Genomic DNA, 7,064 nt, shown 5'->3' on the forward strand with positions numbered 1-7,064 from the left:
AAGAAAATCAAGGAGCTGCAGGATAGAGAAGGCCACACAATGCTGCAGAACTTCATAGATTACAACAAGAGGTGGGTTTATTATTGGAGAATGAGGATATAAGGTGGAGGCAGAGGGCAAAAAGGAATTGGTATTCCTTAGGAGATAAAAAATACTAAGTTCTTTCATGCTTGTGTTAAGCAAAGAAGGAAGAAGAACCAAATCATTTCTGTTTTGGATGCTAACTCAGAGTTAAAGGAAGGGAATGAGGAGGTAGTGGAGGCCTTTAGACAATATTACACTAAGGTTTATAAAACAACAGCCCCTTCTTGTGATCAGGTGATGAAGGGGATACAATCCATTGGGACTCGAGTCACTGAACAGATGAATGATGATTTGGAAAAGCTTTTCACTAGGGAGGAAGTTGAGGCAGCCCTCAAGCAAATGGGTCCATTGAAAGCCCCTAACCCTGATGGGTTTGCTGCATGCTTCTTTCAAACCTTTTGGTCTATAGTTGGGGATAAAGTATGTGATGCAGTGCTGAGTTTTCTAAATAGGGGTGTACTTGACAAATCTATCAATTTTACTTATGTGGCCCTTATACCAAAAGTGTCTGAGCCTAAGAAGGTTGGTGATTTCAGACCAATTAGCTTGTGCAATGTGTTGTACAAGCTAATTTCGAAGACCCTTGCAAATAGGCTGAAATTGGTGCTTGATGAGATCATTGCTAAAAACCAGAATGCTTTTATTCCTGGTAGGTTGATCTTAGATAATGTGATAGCAGCTTATGAAATATTGCACTAAATGAAGACCAGGTCTAAGGGGAAAGGAGGAAGTATGGCACTGAAAATGGACATCTTAAAAGCTTATGACAGGGTTGAGTGGGTCTTTTTAAAAGCTGTTATGTAGAAAATGGGGTTTGGGGAGAGATGGGTTGGCTTGATAATGGAATATATAACTTCTGTATCTTATGTTGTGTTGGTGAATGGAAGGCCAGGTGATGTTATATACCCCTCACGAGGCATTAGGCAGGGGGATCCATTATCCCCCTACCTATTTTTGTTGTGTGCTGAGGGGTTGAGTAGCCTTGTTAATGCAGCTGAGGAAAAGGGTGAAATCAAAGGAATGACTGCTGCAAAAGGAGGTATAAGGGTCTCTCATCTCCTATTTACTTACGATTGTATCATCTTTGCAAGGGCTAAATGGACTGAATGGTTGAAAGTGAAGGAAATCTTAAGGGTATATGAAGAAGCCTCTGGTCAGTGCATGAATCTGCAAAAAACCACTGTGTTGTTTAGCTCCCGAGTTAGACAGGAAGAGAAGGAGAGGATTGTGCAAGATCTTGGGGCAATGGTGCAAAGTAGCTGTGAAAGATACCTGGGGTTGCCTACTATGATTGGAAGAGCTCGTTATGACACTTTTAGAGGAATCAAGGACAGGGTTTGGCAGAAGGTCAACAACTGGAAAAATCAGTTTCTATCCCCTGCTGGTAAAGAAGTTTTAATTAAAGCAGTTATTCAGTCCATTCCTACATACCATATGAGTGTGTTTAGGATGCCTAAAAGGTTGTGTAAGGAAATAACTGGTATTATGGCTAGATTCAGGTGGGGTTATAAAAACTATGAGAAAAAAATTCAATGGGCTAGCTGGGAGAAGATGGGTTGTGCAAAGATGATTGGAGGACTTGGTTTTAGAGAGTTGGAAAGTTTCAATACTGTTCTCTTAGCAAAGCAGTGTTGGAGGCTTGTTAACAAACCAGACTCTATTGCTGCTATGGTGTTAAGGGCTAAGTACTTCAAAAATTCTGATGTATTGAACTCTAAGCTGGGCTATGGACCTTCTATGATCTGGAGAAGCATATGGGGATCTATGAAATTGCTGAAGGAAGGGCTTGTATGGAGAGTGGGCAATGGTTTAAACATTAAAGTATGGGATGATAAATGGCTACCCAATAAACCTTCTCATTGAGTGCAATCTCCTGTTAAGTTTCTGAATGCTGAAGCAAAGGTGGCAGAGTTGATTGGGAATGATGGTAAGTGGAATAGAGAGGTAGTGAAGGCTACTTTTAATGATGAGGAAGCTGAAGTCATTTGCAATATCCCTGTGAGCTATTCTAGTTTGGAGGATAAAAGAATATGGGCTTACTCTAAGAATGGGTATTATAGTGTAAGGAGTACCTACCATCTTGATATTAGCAGGAAGAAAGAGTTGAAAGGGGAACCATCTGATGAGAGGAAGATTAAAGAAGGGTGGAGAGAGTTGTGGCAACTTAATGTCTCGGGAGTGGTTAAAAATCTTTTATGGAAGGCTCTTAATAATTGCCTTCCCACTAATGAGAACCTCTATAGAAGAAAGGTGGTGAAGAAGCCAGTTTATCCTATTTGCTTAAGGGAGGATGAAACTGTTTGCCATGTCTTATGGAGCTGTCCTGAAGCAATGGTTGTATGGGCTGAGAAGGAAAGTCCAATGCAAAAGTGGATGTCATCTGAGGTGGATTTGGCTGTGGTATGGAGGAAATTAATAGCTGAATTGCCTTTGGATAGTATGGAGTTGGTGGTATCTGTTATGAGATATATATGGCTTAGAAGGAATGGGTGGATTTTTTAAGGGAAGTTTACTAGCCCTGGGAGTGTATTGCAGCAAGCAAGAGCAAATCTTAATGAGTTCCAACAAGCACAATAGAAGGGGATAGAGAGAATTAAACCTACTGCAGTGGGGAGAAGGATGGTTAGATGGGACGCTCCAAAAGAAGGCTTTGTAAAGGTAAATTGGGATGCTGCTTTCAAGGCAAACCAGAGAAAGATGGGAGCTGGAGTGGTAGTTAGAGATGAGGAAGGGAATGTACAGGTTTCTCTATGCCTGCCAAAAGATTGTATCCAATCTGTTGTGAGTGCTGAAGCTACTGCTTTATGGAGGGCCCTTTGCTTATGTGCAGAGCTTAATATGCAGAAGGTAATACTCGAGGGTGATTCATTGGAGGTGATTCAAGCTGTAAATGATAGAGAGGAGTGCTTGGAATGGCATGGACAGATTATAGAAGATATTAAAGGAATTCTTTGTACACATCCAAATTTGAAACTTAAACACACATGTAGAGAAGCAAATAGAGTAACTCACTTTCTTGCACAGTTTGCTATTATGTCTAGTGAGGAGTTGGTCTTGATAGAGGATGGCCCTGAGGGGCTTTTTTCTATTGTGTTACAGGATAAGAGTTGTAATGACTATTTTACTGATATATGAAAGATGATAGATTTCTTGATTCAAAAAAATAAAATAAAATAAAAATATCCCTTTTCACTAATATTTCAAATCGGTCTTAAAATAATGAAAATGATAGTATGTCACATGGATTTGTCATCTCATTTTGAATATTTATGTATTTAATTTTTTTACTTAATAATTAAGAAAATAGTTATTAGTGTATTGATATTTTTTTTAAAGAAATATATTTAAAGATGTTTAAAATATATATATATATATTTATATAATCTACACTAGAGGGCACACCCAGCGATTAAACTTGGATGGTATGATAGCAGGTCCTTAAAAGAAACTTATATATTTTAACCACAACAATGATTCATTTCTTTTTTTATATTGACCTATGAATTATGATTAATGTAGACAACATATCATTCGCATCATTAATATGTTAAACTTGATTCGTAATATTTAAAATTATAAATAAAATTATTTAACATATGTAGTATACAATGTGTATACTCCACAATGACTTATAAATTATTAAATATTTCAGCTTCCACACTTAAACCATCAATTTTACTTTTCATACTTTGTAATAAATGTTAAAATTGTGTTTGTAATAAATGTTAAAATTGTGTGGCATGGTCAATTTTCTCAGTCAATGGTCAAATCAGAATCTTAAAATTTTGTTAGCCTAGGGTGTAAAAGAAAAATATGACCTGGGCATTCTAGCTAGTAAATAATGTGTAATTATGTCTTAATTTATATGTCAAGACTGGGCTGCAACCCGACCAAACCGTCTAGTATATTGGGCCGACCCGTATAAGCATCAGAAACACGGCAACCCGACCCGATCCGATATCGGGTCACCCGTTTTTATATATGCAATGAATATGTCGAGAGATCGTCTACAGCTCACATCCACTGTATACCCATCCCCACCCGCAAACAAGGCCAACATCATACTGGCCTGCTTGAATGCATTGGACCCTAGGTGGACCGGTTCGAATCCAAACGATCCCATCAGAGTACTCCACTGAATACTCAACGTCTCATGCCGCTCCAGTCAGTCGGTCCCTTCAAAAGCCACGACATTGCATATCTGTCTCCTTAGGTATGCGTTGGACATCATCAGGTCTTGAGTCGAAGGGACCAACATGACGATCTTGGGCTTCTTGCTCCACCCCTGTGACAATCTTGGGCTTCATGGCCTTGGTGGAGGAAAACACCTTGTTGATCGCTCCGGGTCTAGCCAACAAGGGGTGAAGCTCGAACACAAAATTCACAGCCACGACCTCTTCTTCGGTGGGCAGGATATCGAGCATGGATGGATCGATATCGGCACCGATAGCTTCGGCCAATTCAGCCAACTTCCACCCGACTTTGATCTTCGGTGGTTTGTGTGGATCTACGTTTTTTTTTCCATGCCTTCTTTATTTGCAAAAGTAGAAATCGGAAGACCTTGGTTAATTTTGAGTGACATTAGCGGGTTGGACGGGTCAAACTCGTGCATCATTCAAACCCCGTTTTTTCAGTGCGGGTCGATTCTGGTCAAGCGAACGGATCGGGTTAGGCTGTTTCTTGCACAGGCTTATGTCAAGTAATCAATCATTTACTACTTCTCCCTTCAAACTTTTTTTTTCTAAGCAAGTTACTATATAATAACGATTTACAAAATACATAAGAAGAGGGTGGAGAACTCCTATAAATACAAATTATTGTAATTAGTACTTGTAGAGACAGTATTAAAAAATGGATATGATGAGACCCGTCCATCTCCATTAATCTTGGACCATATGCCAAGCAAGAGCCATCTTGCATGGTGGGATGTTGTGAATTGAGTGGTATTTACACTTTGTTGTCAAGAGTGCTTGATGAAAGTACCCATTTTCATATTCTTAGAATAAATTAATGACCTAAAATAATTATCTTTTTATGAAGCTAATACTCTACTTTCAATTTATCTCTACATTTAGAAGAGTACTTCAATTCCTAAATTTATAGGAATTATAGGATAGGCGAAGACGGAAGTTGAATCAATTACAACTTCATGACTTTAAGCGACACATGATGCACATGCACCCATTTTCATCTTCCTTGTGATCCTTGGCCAGAATAAATTAAAGACCCAAAAAGTTTTCTTTTTTTGAAATAAGAACATCCATTGTATTACTTATGAATTAACAATGTACATCTTATCATGTATAACAAAACTAAGTATCCTTACTGGACCACTCTCTATCCAGACCTTTTCCTCTTCTGTAGTAATAGAAATTTTGCAAGTGTATGAGCTACTTTATTACAATCCTATACGTATGTTGTACTGTCCATTCTGGTCGATTATGAATAACCCCTTTTACATCTTCAACCATCTGTCCAAATCACTCCCAACTCACCTTATCACTATTTACCGCCTTTACAACTACCGATGCATCACCCTTAAAATCACTTTCTCAAAGTTAAGCTTTGCACATGACTTCGTGACCCTCCATAAAGCATGAAGCTTGGCTATAACAAGGCTGTTAACTTTCCTCTTTGAACTACATAAAGAAACCAAAATCTCACTATGAGCATTCTTGATAACTACTCCAATCCCTATCCTTCCTTCCTTTGAGTTTAAAGCTGCATCTCAATTCACTTTAACCTGACTTCCACTTGATGCCCTCCATCTGCCCCCCCCCCTCCTCTGCCTTTTGCACTGCCCACAAACTCCCTTTCAAGTTTACTTTGTGCCTGCTGATACTCTTCAAGACTTTCTTCTACTTGTTTAAAAATCACACTAGGTCCAACAAACTTGTTTTCATAGAGAAAAACATTCCTCCTTGGCCATATCTTTCTCATCACTACTGCCACCAACTCCAACTCTACCTTTGATAATTTGATCATCAATCTGTCCCACACCTCATATAACTCCATTTCACTGCTAGACCATTTCTGTAAGGGACTTGACTGTTATGCCCATACATCCATGGCTCCTCTACAACTCCATAATGCATGGCAAATAGATTCTTCTTCTAACTCACAAATAGGATAGGAAGAATTTTCCACCACCTTTCTATGAGCCAGGTTCTTCCTTGTTGGACAAGTGTCATTTAAGGCTTTCCATAGAAAGACTTTCACTGCTCCCGGCACATTCAACTTCCATAGCATTTTCCATGCTTTTGTAGTTGGTCCAATGGGTAGAAGAGGGGGTCTAGCTTTATTTTGGAAAAATGAAAGTGAAGTGGAAGTGGTGAATTACTCTCAGTGGCACATAAATGTATTAATTAAGAAGGAAGGGAATAGAAGGGAGTGATTTTTCACATGGTTTTATGGGCATCCTGAAACTGGAAAGAGTAAGTATTTATGGAAATTGTTGAGTAGAATAAAACCTACGGATTAGGCAGCTTGGTGTGTAGCTAGAGATTTTAATGAAATTTTATTTCAGTTAGAGAAGATTGGGGGAAAACAGAGGGATGAAAACCATATGTGCCAATTTCGAGAAGTGTTAGAGGATGACAAGTTGTATGATCTTGGTTGTAGTGGTGGATTGTTCACATGGAGCAACAAGTACACTCATGACCATACTTTTACTAAAAAAAGGCCAAACAGGTGTGTGGCAAACAATTTATGGTGATCTTTCTTTAAGGAGGTAAGGGTGGAAAGGCTTGCAGACAGATGGTCTGACCACATCCCTATTTTTTTTATCTAGGGTTGGGTATGAGATGAGGCAGGATAGAAGGAAATATCCATTTAAATTCAAAACCAGTTGGATAAAAGAGGAAGGGTGTGAACAGCTGGTTTGACAAAGATGGTCAGAGAAGGGACTTATATCTGATCCTATGGAGAGGGTCCAAGCTTTCCTGAGAACATGTAGTGGGGCTTTTGTAAACTGGTTCAAG

This window comes from Juglans microcarpa x Juglans regia, chromosome 1D (assembly GCF_004785595.1).
Source record: "Juglans microcarpa x Juglans regia isolate MS1-56 chromosome 1D, Jm3101_v1.0, whole genome shotgun sequence".
Lineage (NCBI taxonomy): Eukaryota > Viridiplantae > Streptophyta > Magnoliopsida > Fagales > Juglandaceae > Juglans > Juglans microcarpa x Juglans regia.